The sequence below is a fragment of the Centruroides sculpturatus genome, unplaced genomic scaffold (assembly GCF_000671375.1).
Source record: "Centruroides sculpturatus isolate CEXI.00-Female unplaced genomic scaffold, Cexi_2.0 scaffold673, whole genome shotgun sequence".
NCBI lineage: Eukaryota > Metazoa > Arthropoda > Arachnida > Scorpiones > Buthidae > Centruroides > Centruroides sculpturatus.
The window spans coordinates 59,796-69,989 of record NW_019385012.1 but is presented as its reverse complement, the minus strand read 5'-3'; the positions used below and the strand labels follow the sequence as shown (position 1 = coordinate 69,989).

The window sequence follows — 10,194 nt, the reverse complement described above, 5'->3', positions numbered from 1 at the left end:
TTTTTTTTTTTTTTTTTTTTTTTTTTTTTTTTTTTTTTTTTTTTTTTTTTTTTTTTTTTTTTTTTTTTTTTTTTTTTTTTTTTTTTTTTTTTTTTTTTTTTTTTTTTTTTTTTTTTTGTTTTACATTTTTCGCCTTGTTTACTGTAACGTGCTTTGCAGTATGTAATGTTAACACGTTAGAAAAAAAAATTAACAAATCAATTTCGACAGTTAAATTTACATAACTGTTATTCGTATGTAGGTAAGATTGTTTTTTTTATTACGTTGTTCAAATTTTTTAAATTAACTTAATTTGCAGTATGTAATGTTAACACGTAGAAACAAAGTAAACAATCAATTCCGACAGTTACATTTCCATACCTTTTATTCGTACGTAGGTAAGTGGTTTCATTTCGGTATTACATTTTTCGCTTTGTTTACTGTAATATGCTTTGCGGTATGTAATGTTAACACGTGGAAAAAAATGATAAAATCAATTGTGACAGTTAACGTCCAGGACAAGTTTTATTCGTCGATTGGTAATTTTTTTTTTCACACGACTACTTTTTGTTTACAAGACATTTAAATCTACCGAGTAATTTTAAACACATGCAATCGTATTCGCCGTCAACATGAACAGTGGATGAGTAGTTTTACTCATTGTTTTTGTTGTCGTCGTCGAAATAACATCGTGCATTCAAATGCAGGGACAAAAACCAGGTCGAAAGCTTCCGGTCGAAGCTGAGCTGATTACCTCTTGCTACTTGTAATACCGTGGACAACACAGTCACATCGAGTTCAGTTCGTAATACTTTTAATATCGTGGACAACACAGTTACATCGAGTTCGGTTCGTACTACTTGTAATATTGTGGACGATCACGGTTACATCTGTTAAAGTTCGTAATAGTTGTAATATTGTGGACAATCACGGTGACACGTACGATGCGAATAGATTTGGACCCGTCGCCGGCTGCTGCAACTAGTCCGTGTCGCCATCGTCGTCGGGAACATTCCTGTTTCGGAGCGGGCCGACCTGTCGAAGAAAAGAAGAAAACGATTTAGTACGTTTCGCGTACGTGCGCGCACAGAGAGTCGCGCGTCTGCAATCACCTGGGCGCATAGCTCGGCTACCTCCTGCCGCAGTTTGTCCAGCATGAGTGTTGTGGCCGCCAGGTGGATGTTGAGGTCGTTGATGCGCCACGCGTCGTCCGCGGCCACCTGTCTTCGCAGGAATCTGGGGAGAAGAGGCAACGTCTGTGACAAGTGGAGCCTGTAAATAAACCTACTCGATTTCGGTCGTCGTTCGTGTGATGTCGACAGACTTACGTCAGCGGGTCGTCCGGTCTCGGTTCCTGGACGTAGAGGCTGGAAAGCGCTGCAAAAAAAAGAAGACGACCGCTCGTTAATGCGACGTGTTTCGAAATACTTACCGCCGACGTCCGCAATTCCCGTCGTAAGGGCACGGCCGAAACCAACCTGCGTGGAAAACTTCCAGAACGCCGGCATCTCGCAGATAGCGTACGAACTCTCGGAGCCGGACGAAACGCTCTCGTGCCTACGATGCCAACAGAAAGCGTAGGATTACGTAAGAGTCGTCAGAATTTGTACAATTGTACGTCGAACGCACGCACAGCTACTTACGCGGTCGGGGTCCATTGAAAAGGTCTGTTGCAATCCCTGCGTAATCCTCGTTGACAAAATGCGTCGCACTTCGACAATCCGACAATCGAAACAACTGTAGTACCTGTCGTAAAGGCAAGAACGTTTGTCACGAGAAGGAGAACAGCAAGACCTTTGAAGACCTTTATCTAGCTTTGGACTAGATAAAGGACATGCTCATAGGTTGTTCATAGTATTTTGTAAAGTTGTTCGTAATTTAAAAGAAATTTTCATTAAATGGCCAGTTGATAAGGATGCCCAAGAAGTGGTAAAAAACTTTTCATCATTAAGGGGCAGAAACAGCTTTCCAAATGTCTTTGGATGTGTTGATGGGACATTAATATTACAGCAGGAAGCAGTGCACTGCAGTCATACTTCAAGGGATCTGCAGAAGTGACAAAATGTTTACTGCAGTTTATGCTGGCTGGCCGGGATCTGCACATGATGCAAGGGTGTGGCGAAACAGTGATGTAGGGATTGGGTTATCAAATAAAACTCTCCCACTCCCAGAGAACTGCCATTTACTTGGTGACTCAGCATACCCACTAGAGACATATTTGATGGTTCCTTACAAGGACAATGGACATCTGAATTCCAAACAGAAATATTTTAATAAAAGACTAAGTTTATCTTGCATAGTAAGAGAACAAGCATATGGTGATCTGTTTGGACGCTTTCGTCAACTGAAATTTTTGTTCGTATGAAACAAGCAATACTTGACTAAAATTATTCTTACTGCTTGTGTTTTACATAATCTTTGTATTCTACAAAGTGATGTTAGTCCAGATGAGGATAAACATTTCACTCCTTTCCAGCCTCACCCAAGCCAACATTCAACTAATGCAGCAAATAATAAGAGGGATGCTATTGCTGATTATCTATATGGTGTCATGAGACTACATAGTAGGAGTATAGAAGACAATTCACAAGAAAGTGATAATCTAGTGTAAGGATACAATGACGAGGAGACTAGACGAAATTTATGTTTTTAATACAATAATATATTTGAAACTGGCTGATCAACCTAGCATGTATTAAACCGGTGTGTTAAAAATGTATTTATTAGCCTTTATTATCAGAAACTTTATTAAAATATATGTGTAAAGTCATATAAATTTAAAATTTTATGTACAATTTTATCATTTTCTCATTAGTTAAAATCATTTAATAAATGTTATTCTCACTAATACAATTCATTGAATTATACTTAAGTTAAATAATAAAAGCAGCTCACATTTCAGAATGGACAGTTGATCATAAAGTCAGCAGGACATACAACATTGACAGGTTTTATTTGCCTAATCAAGGCTGTAAAAGCTATATTTGAAGAGCTAAATGCATCACCTTTATATTAGTTGAAGTATGAAATAGATATTCATTGTTTTTATTTATTACTTGCATTCCCTGTCGCGGCTTTGCCCACTCTTATGTACATATAGAACTTTGAAAATTTGAACTAATTGTTCATCAATTATTTGTGAATAATCCACATTGTATGTGAAAACCCGTTGTAATTTTGAAACTCCGAATAAGATTATTATTATCTTGTCTCGCAGCTCTCGGCATTATTTTTCAATCAATCTCAAAAATATTCATTTGAGATAAATTCAATAACTACTTCGAATATTTTGTACGATTACCTGCAGAAATTAATGCGTAACAATTTGAAAACCCACCATAAGTACACGTACTGTCATCTAGCGTGATGACATTACTTTTTTAATTCCTCGAAGATTTTGCTAATTAACTAATTAAAATTTAATGTCAGTTCTTCAAATAGAATAGCAAACTTCAATAATAGACTTTTCTTATAGACAAAGTATTAATTCGTGTGTCGCCATCTAGTGAAGAGAGAGAGAAATACAGACAAAAATCCATTGCAGTTTTATTTAATTAATAAAAAATCTGTAGGTTTGGTTAGTAGTAAACATTCTGGGGATCATAAAGATGCTACAGTTAAAATTTGGTAACGATTGGTTCAGTAGTTTTCACGGTTAGTGGTCACAAACGAAAAATACGTTCTTTCTTTATATAGTAGTATAGATATAGATATAGATTACATAATTTTTGATCTGCATGTTTATTATTTTTTTCAGTTATCTTCTTACATACAAGTTGTCACAAGATCATATTGAATTTTTTTTGGTATGATAAGAGCAAAAGGTGGATGGAACAACAATCCCACAACAAACCAGTTCACTGCAAGCGTTTGCTTACCCATATACAATTTAAAACAAGTGAAAAGATAAATGCAACTCCTCAGGATACAATAACAATTCTCAGTGTGGCATCAACAAGTTTTGGATCACATAAACATTTTCACACCAACAAGATAGTTCTTGGACATGATTTGAAAACATGGGAAATGGAAAAGCCTCTTAGATGCCATAGCAGTGGATACAGTACAGTAGAACCTCGATTATCCGGATTGTTCAAAATAAAAAAAAATGTTACAAATTTGCTGATTTGCACTTGGCGAATTACGACACTGTTTATGTACGTGATGGAATGCATAACATTTTTTGTTTCAATGTCTCACCCTGCACAGTGGTCGTAAACTCTTAAATATATTTTGAGTCATAATAAAAATATAACTTGACATACATATTTATAAATAATTTATATTCAAATGACATCATTTCTATGACCAAGGGCGGCATGAGGGATGTGGGCCACCGCCTATGCCTCGCGCCTCGAAGGTTTATGCATTACTTAAAAGCCGCGAACGCGACAAAAAATTTTTACTTGTCATAAGACAATAAATAGTTTGTCAAATTTTTATTTATAAAAATGCAGTCTCAACTGTTTTTTATTTTATAAAAACTGTGTTCTTGCGCCATCAGAGGGCCTTTTAAACAATAGGTAGTCTGTTAGCACTGGTCAGTAGTAGTACAAATTCGATACGAACGTGTTTCTTGAAAATTTGATCACGATTTAAATACAGTATTTATTTTTAATATTACCGATATGTCATCGAAAAGAAACCGTGTTGTATTATCATTAATTTTTATAAAAATATACTAACGTTCCGAAGAACTAATCATTCAAACTATGAATTTTACAAGATTAATTGGGACCGATCGTAACAAATACAGCGGATGGGTTCCCAAGTACCGATCCATTGAATCCAAAGAACCTATTCTATCTTAGGTCTAACTTAATTAAATTTTACAATTAACTGGACCCAAAGTTAAAGGGAAGATCTTAAGAACCATAGGATTATAAAAGTATTTAGATACTGAGAAGGTTCAAAGGGGTGACTGGCGATGAAATAAAAAAAAAACTCAGATCGTTCCTTTGTATGAGTCTTTGTTCCGTACTCATTGACACGTGCGTCTCTTTCCTGCACTCTCCCAAAAAGCGCCACTTCCACGAATTTTACGCGGTTTACCGCCAGTCCCTTCTTTTTGACCAATCAGGTGTCACCCCTTTTGTTTTCTAAACAATCAGACCATAGGGACATCCAATCACGGCCTGGTCATCACAGGAACAAAAGCCGGAAGTAAAGTCTCACAGTAGAAAGATGGTATAAGGGGAAAAGAAAAAAATAATAATAAGGCTTAATCAAGCCACAAGTGAAACTAAAACCACCATACTCAACCTGCGGCTTGCTGAGCTTTTGTGAGTGGCCCAGACATGAAAGAGAGCGGAAATAATTACGTTGACTTCTGGAAAGTAGTGCCCAATCAATATAAGACTAAAAAAATGTGCTCAAGTTTTACTTACGTTGTTCGCATCGACGTATTTATGTGAAACGTCATACTCAAAAATGAAATATGCAAAGAACATATTGTAAAGGAGTCAATGTCCAACCGTTATTTTTTGTTTTGGGGCGTTGTTTTTATTTAATTATTTTCTGTTTGGGGTTCTTTTTTTTTTGTTAAAGGACAAACTCCTAAGCACCAGTGACCATGAAAGAAATAGCAAACTTAGTTTGCATCAGTGCCTGATTCTGTAACGACAACTTATATAAATTAAGACAGTACGGAGCTGCACTCAAGGTAGAATAAAAGGCGGCACATCCACGACACAGGTAGGTAGCTTCAGGTGACCACTGTGGTAGAGATGTCGGTGATAAATTAGAGGAAATCGTATCTTTTTGCTGTAGAATCTTTTTGAGGTGGAGATAAGTTTTGTTGATTTGGATATTATATGTATAATTGTTTTGATCATTGATTTTTGTTGCTACTTTTCAATTATTCAATTATTTAACTTACTGTTGGGACAATTAACCCATTATTGTTTTTTTTTTTTTTTTGTCAATATAATAAAACTTATATTTATTGTAAATTAGTATCTGTGGTGGCAATTATTTTTTTTTTATTTGGAAAGTCCAGGTCTGGTACTTGAACCCTACTATTGTGTAACCCCTTTTTGTTTTTGTAAACGGTGCGTTACAATATATAGAAACTGTCTTACTGATTCACACCTGGATGACGTTTTACGAGCAGCATGCAGCAGTTGCAAGCCTGATTTAAAGGAATTAATGGCCGAGCGGTCAAGGTGGCAGCCTACAGCTCTGGGGGACCCAGGATCAAATCCGGTCGGGTCAGTGAATCCCCCAGGAATTTTTCGGGGGGATGGTCCATTCGGATATGTCGGGCCTTGTCCCTCACCACCCGGTCGCACCATTGTGGTCCTGCTATAAGAGGCCCTCTTACTGCCCACAGGGCAGAAAGAGTATAAGAAAAAAAAATTTTAATGAAGTTGTGAAAAAATATTTGTAATATTAAGTTACACTAACTAAATTTCTAGGAAAAGTGAGAAATTAAGTAAATTTTTTATTAGAATTGTTATTTTTCAGTCCGCGTGTAATAGCTATCATGTGTATGTGGCCCAAGAGGAAAAAGGTTGAGTATGGTGGAACTAAAACATAATGGAGCTTTTTTACATGCTAACAGTAATGTTATTGATGTTTGTAAACAAACAGAAAAGAAGATTCGTTATTGAAGGCTAAGTAATGAAAACTGGAAACTCCAAAAAAATGTTTTGGCAAGTATTGTTCAATAAGTGATTATGCACTATTATATCGATGTAAATATATTTGAAAGTGTAAAAGATCATGCTACTGACATTTTGGACAATCATCTATACAAACTCATTGTGGCTGTGGCCAAAATAAACATATGCTAAAATCAAATTGCATTACAAAAATAAGAAGTTAATCATGGATAGGAGAAGTAAAAGTAATCGCACAACTTTGTCAAAGTTAATATTGTTTAAGAATCAATAAAAAAAACTTTGATTCACGAACAATACTAATTTTGACAGTAATGTTAGAAAAATGGATAAGCCTATCCAAATGGCTTAATGTTTTTTATGTTGTATTTAGCCTGTACATAACTGAATCTCAAATATAGTAATAAATTAATGTTCTTTTGTGCTAGTATTTTGTGTTTTAAACGGTTTTTCGCGTAGATCTTTAAATAAAAATATATTAAATTTATGATATTAACTGTTTTAAAATTTATTCAAAATTTTTTTAAAAAAATAATTGATTTTAAGTAATTCGCCTAATAAAATATTAAAAAAGTCTCGTTGACTGCTGACTAACAGATACCGACGCGTCCTTTCTGTCCTAAACATCAAGGTCTATATAAGAAGGTCAGGACACGCGTGACCTACTTCTTGAACCGCCATTTTGGGGTTTTTTGAGTCGCATGTTTTAAGCAAACTTGTACGAGCAGTCAGTTTTATACGATATTAATTAAACTAAAATTGCACAAATCCAGTGATTTCCAGTCAAAAATATAATAATAATTTCGGATGATTATGCAACTCCAATTTTATGTAACGTTTTCATCAAATAGTTTAAAAGAAACAATCATCTATATCATTTTCTGTCGCGATTGAAACTAATTAAATAGGTGCTAAAACTGATGCAATTACGTATATAGACACTTCGTAAAGTGATGCAATAACATCAAAAAAAATTTAAAGTATAATAAAGAATATAATAATATAACAAATTTATAATTATTTTTTAAAAGCACGATTGGCTATAAAATTAAGATAAAATTCAATAGTATTATTAATAAATGTTGTCAATGTAATACTCATTTTATAATAAGTAATAGATGTGTAGATATATTTTTAATTTATAAATAGCTTTCAAAAAATTCCAAATATAAAATTTTAAATTAAATTATTTGACAATAAACTGACAAATAATACTTGAATAGAATACAATATATTCAAACAAAATATGAATATTTGTTGCCATAGCAAAATAATGCTAAAATTTTCTTTTTTACAATTAAATAGTCAATTTTACTTTAATTAAATAAAATCTGTTTTTAAATGTTCAGGATAAAAGATTTGAATGATCAGTGGAAAATAATTATTGAAACGCGAACGAAAAAATTAAATATAAATAAAATCAATTAAATATTATGGAATCTCTAGATTATAAGAATTAGATACATTTAGATTTCCATCACGTCTTTTAAAATAAAAATTCTGACAATAAAATTAATGTAAATTTTATTTAAATTGAATTAAGTATAAATTACTATTAAACTAAATTTTTTGCAATGTTTTATTAATAAATATTGAGAGTATAAGTCAATACCATCATCATAATTTTATTTTAAAATACAATATGGTCATATTAAAACAGTTATATGTTTAATTATTTTATTATTAGATAGAAAAACGATAGAAAAATGATATATTTATAAATGATATGAAAATATCATTTATAAATTTCCATGTATAGTTCGTTCATGGACACGAAGAATATCCACTCGTTTAAACCACTTGTTACAAACTGTACACATGTAAACTCTTTGAACTGCATCGTGAACCATCCGTTGATGTCTACGCTACATTTTGCTTTCCTCCGCTTATTTGCAGGAAATCTAAACAATCGAACGTCTGTAGATTTACTTTTACAATTTGGTGCCACACAATAACCCATTGTTTAAAGGTTTGAGTACTTATATACGTAATAATAGTCGACTCACGCAGGAACTACGAGTGGAGTGGTCTATCGATAAGTCCCAAAATGGCCTCTGCCGCATAGAATCACGGGAGCGTGTCCTGACCACCTTGTATAGACCTTGCTAAACATGGCCGAACGCACTTCCATCTGGTGGACGCACCCTCTAAGAGAAATAGTCCACCGCTGCCGCCCTGTGAACCAAACCGTGTATTCTCGATTATAAGACGCGCCTTTTTCGTACTTTGAGACTAATAATTGCTATACTTTTAGACCAACTGATTAAATGCTCAAATTTATGTGGGAAGAAATTTGTACAAATAAATGTCTGTTGAAATGCCACTATGCTTCTACAAAATATAGGTACTCGGTTAATATATTTTATTAGAGTAGTTTCCATCTTGTGAGTTGTCTAGAACCGAAGTTTTATTTGACATAGAGCAGCGTTTCTTAAACTGGAGGAATGACCCCAGGGTACTCGAGGGTAGATTAAAAATTTTAGACAGTCGCAAAAATTTGGAAAATTAAGGCTTTTTTTAAAACTCTCTTCGCCCTGTATGCAATAAGAGGGCCTCTTTTAGCAAGCTCATTCTGGGTTCAGCTAGGCCCATAATGGGGCGGGCGAGGGACGGGGCCCAACGCATTCGGACGGACCATCTTCTGGTAGGTCAACCTACGCCTTCGTGGCTGAAGTTGGCCTAACGCCGATCAGTTGTAATTGGAGACTGACCCAAATCCTTACAGGACACGGGAAGTTTCCCCGTTACATGGCCAGATTCGGTCGAAGTAACGGTTGCTGCCGCTGTGGGTGCCCGCGCGGCGACGCGAGGCACTACGTACTTGAGTGCCCTCTGACGGAGTAAATCCGAATGACCAAGTACTTAGAACGCTAGCAGCAAGTAAAGGAGACTTAGAGACTTTAAGGAATATAATGGATTTTATTTTTGGTCACTTCGACCTATAGTCCAGCAAAACTGGACAGGGCCCCTTTACAGGGAAGGGAGGCCCCGCTGTCCGTTCGTTTGAGTACCTCTTTTCGGTAGAGTTCTCTTAAGTACAGTTATACTGTGCAAAACGCATGTCCGTAAGAGGGTTGGACTCGAGACGCGATGAAGGCAAGGACGGCAATGAAGGTCGGTAATCCTCGGACTACCTGGACCCGAGCCAGAGCCCAAGCACTTTCTCAGGCTAGCTTTTGAGTCTGGGCGCTCGGTGATCACCGGGCAATGGACCGGCCGATGATTAAGACATCGTCTCCTAGTTTCTCTGTAGTGCCATTTGGCGGAACAGAGGTCACAACTTAGAGTTGATTAGATGAGGACTAGTGGCGTGCCGTCATTAGAAGCGGTGGAAGCGCCGCTTCCCTTGTATTTTATAAAAAACTAGCTTACCCGTCGCGCATTGCTGCGATCTCAGAAGAAAGGAAATTCAAGCAAACTCGTTATGATGAAGTTCAATTTACATTTTATCATTTTTATTGAAACTTATTATTATTATTCATTTTCATCGGGAAAACATTTCAAAGTGTCGTTTCAATTCTATTTATTTATTGGAGTGTTTGTGGATACACGATTTTTTTTTTTTTTTTCCGTCTGGTGCATACACGAATAAATC

At 35.4% G+C, this 10,194-nt stretch overlaps 1 pseudogene; it reads left to right on the top strand.

The window, feature by feature from the left end:
* Window positions 1–1,541: 1,541 nt before the first annotated feature.
* Window positions 1,542–2,714, top strand: LOC111633394 (annotated as a pseudogene).
* The last annotated feature ends 7,480 nt before the right edge of the window (window positions 2,715–10,194 follow it).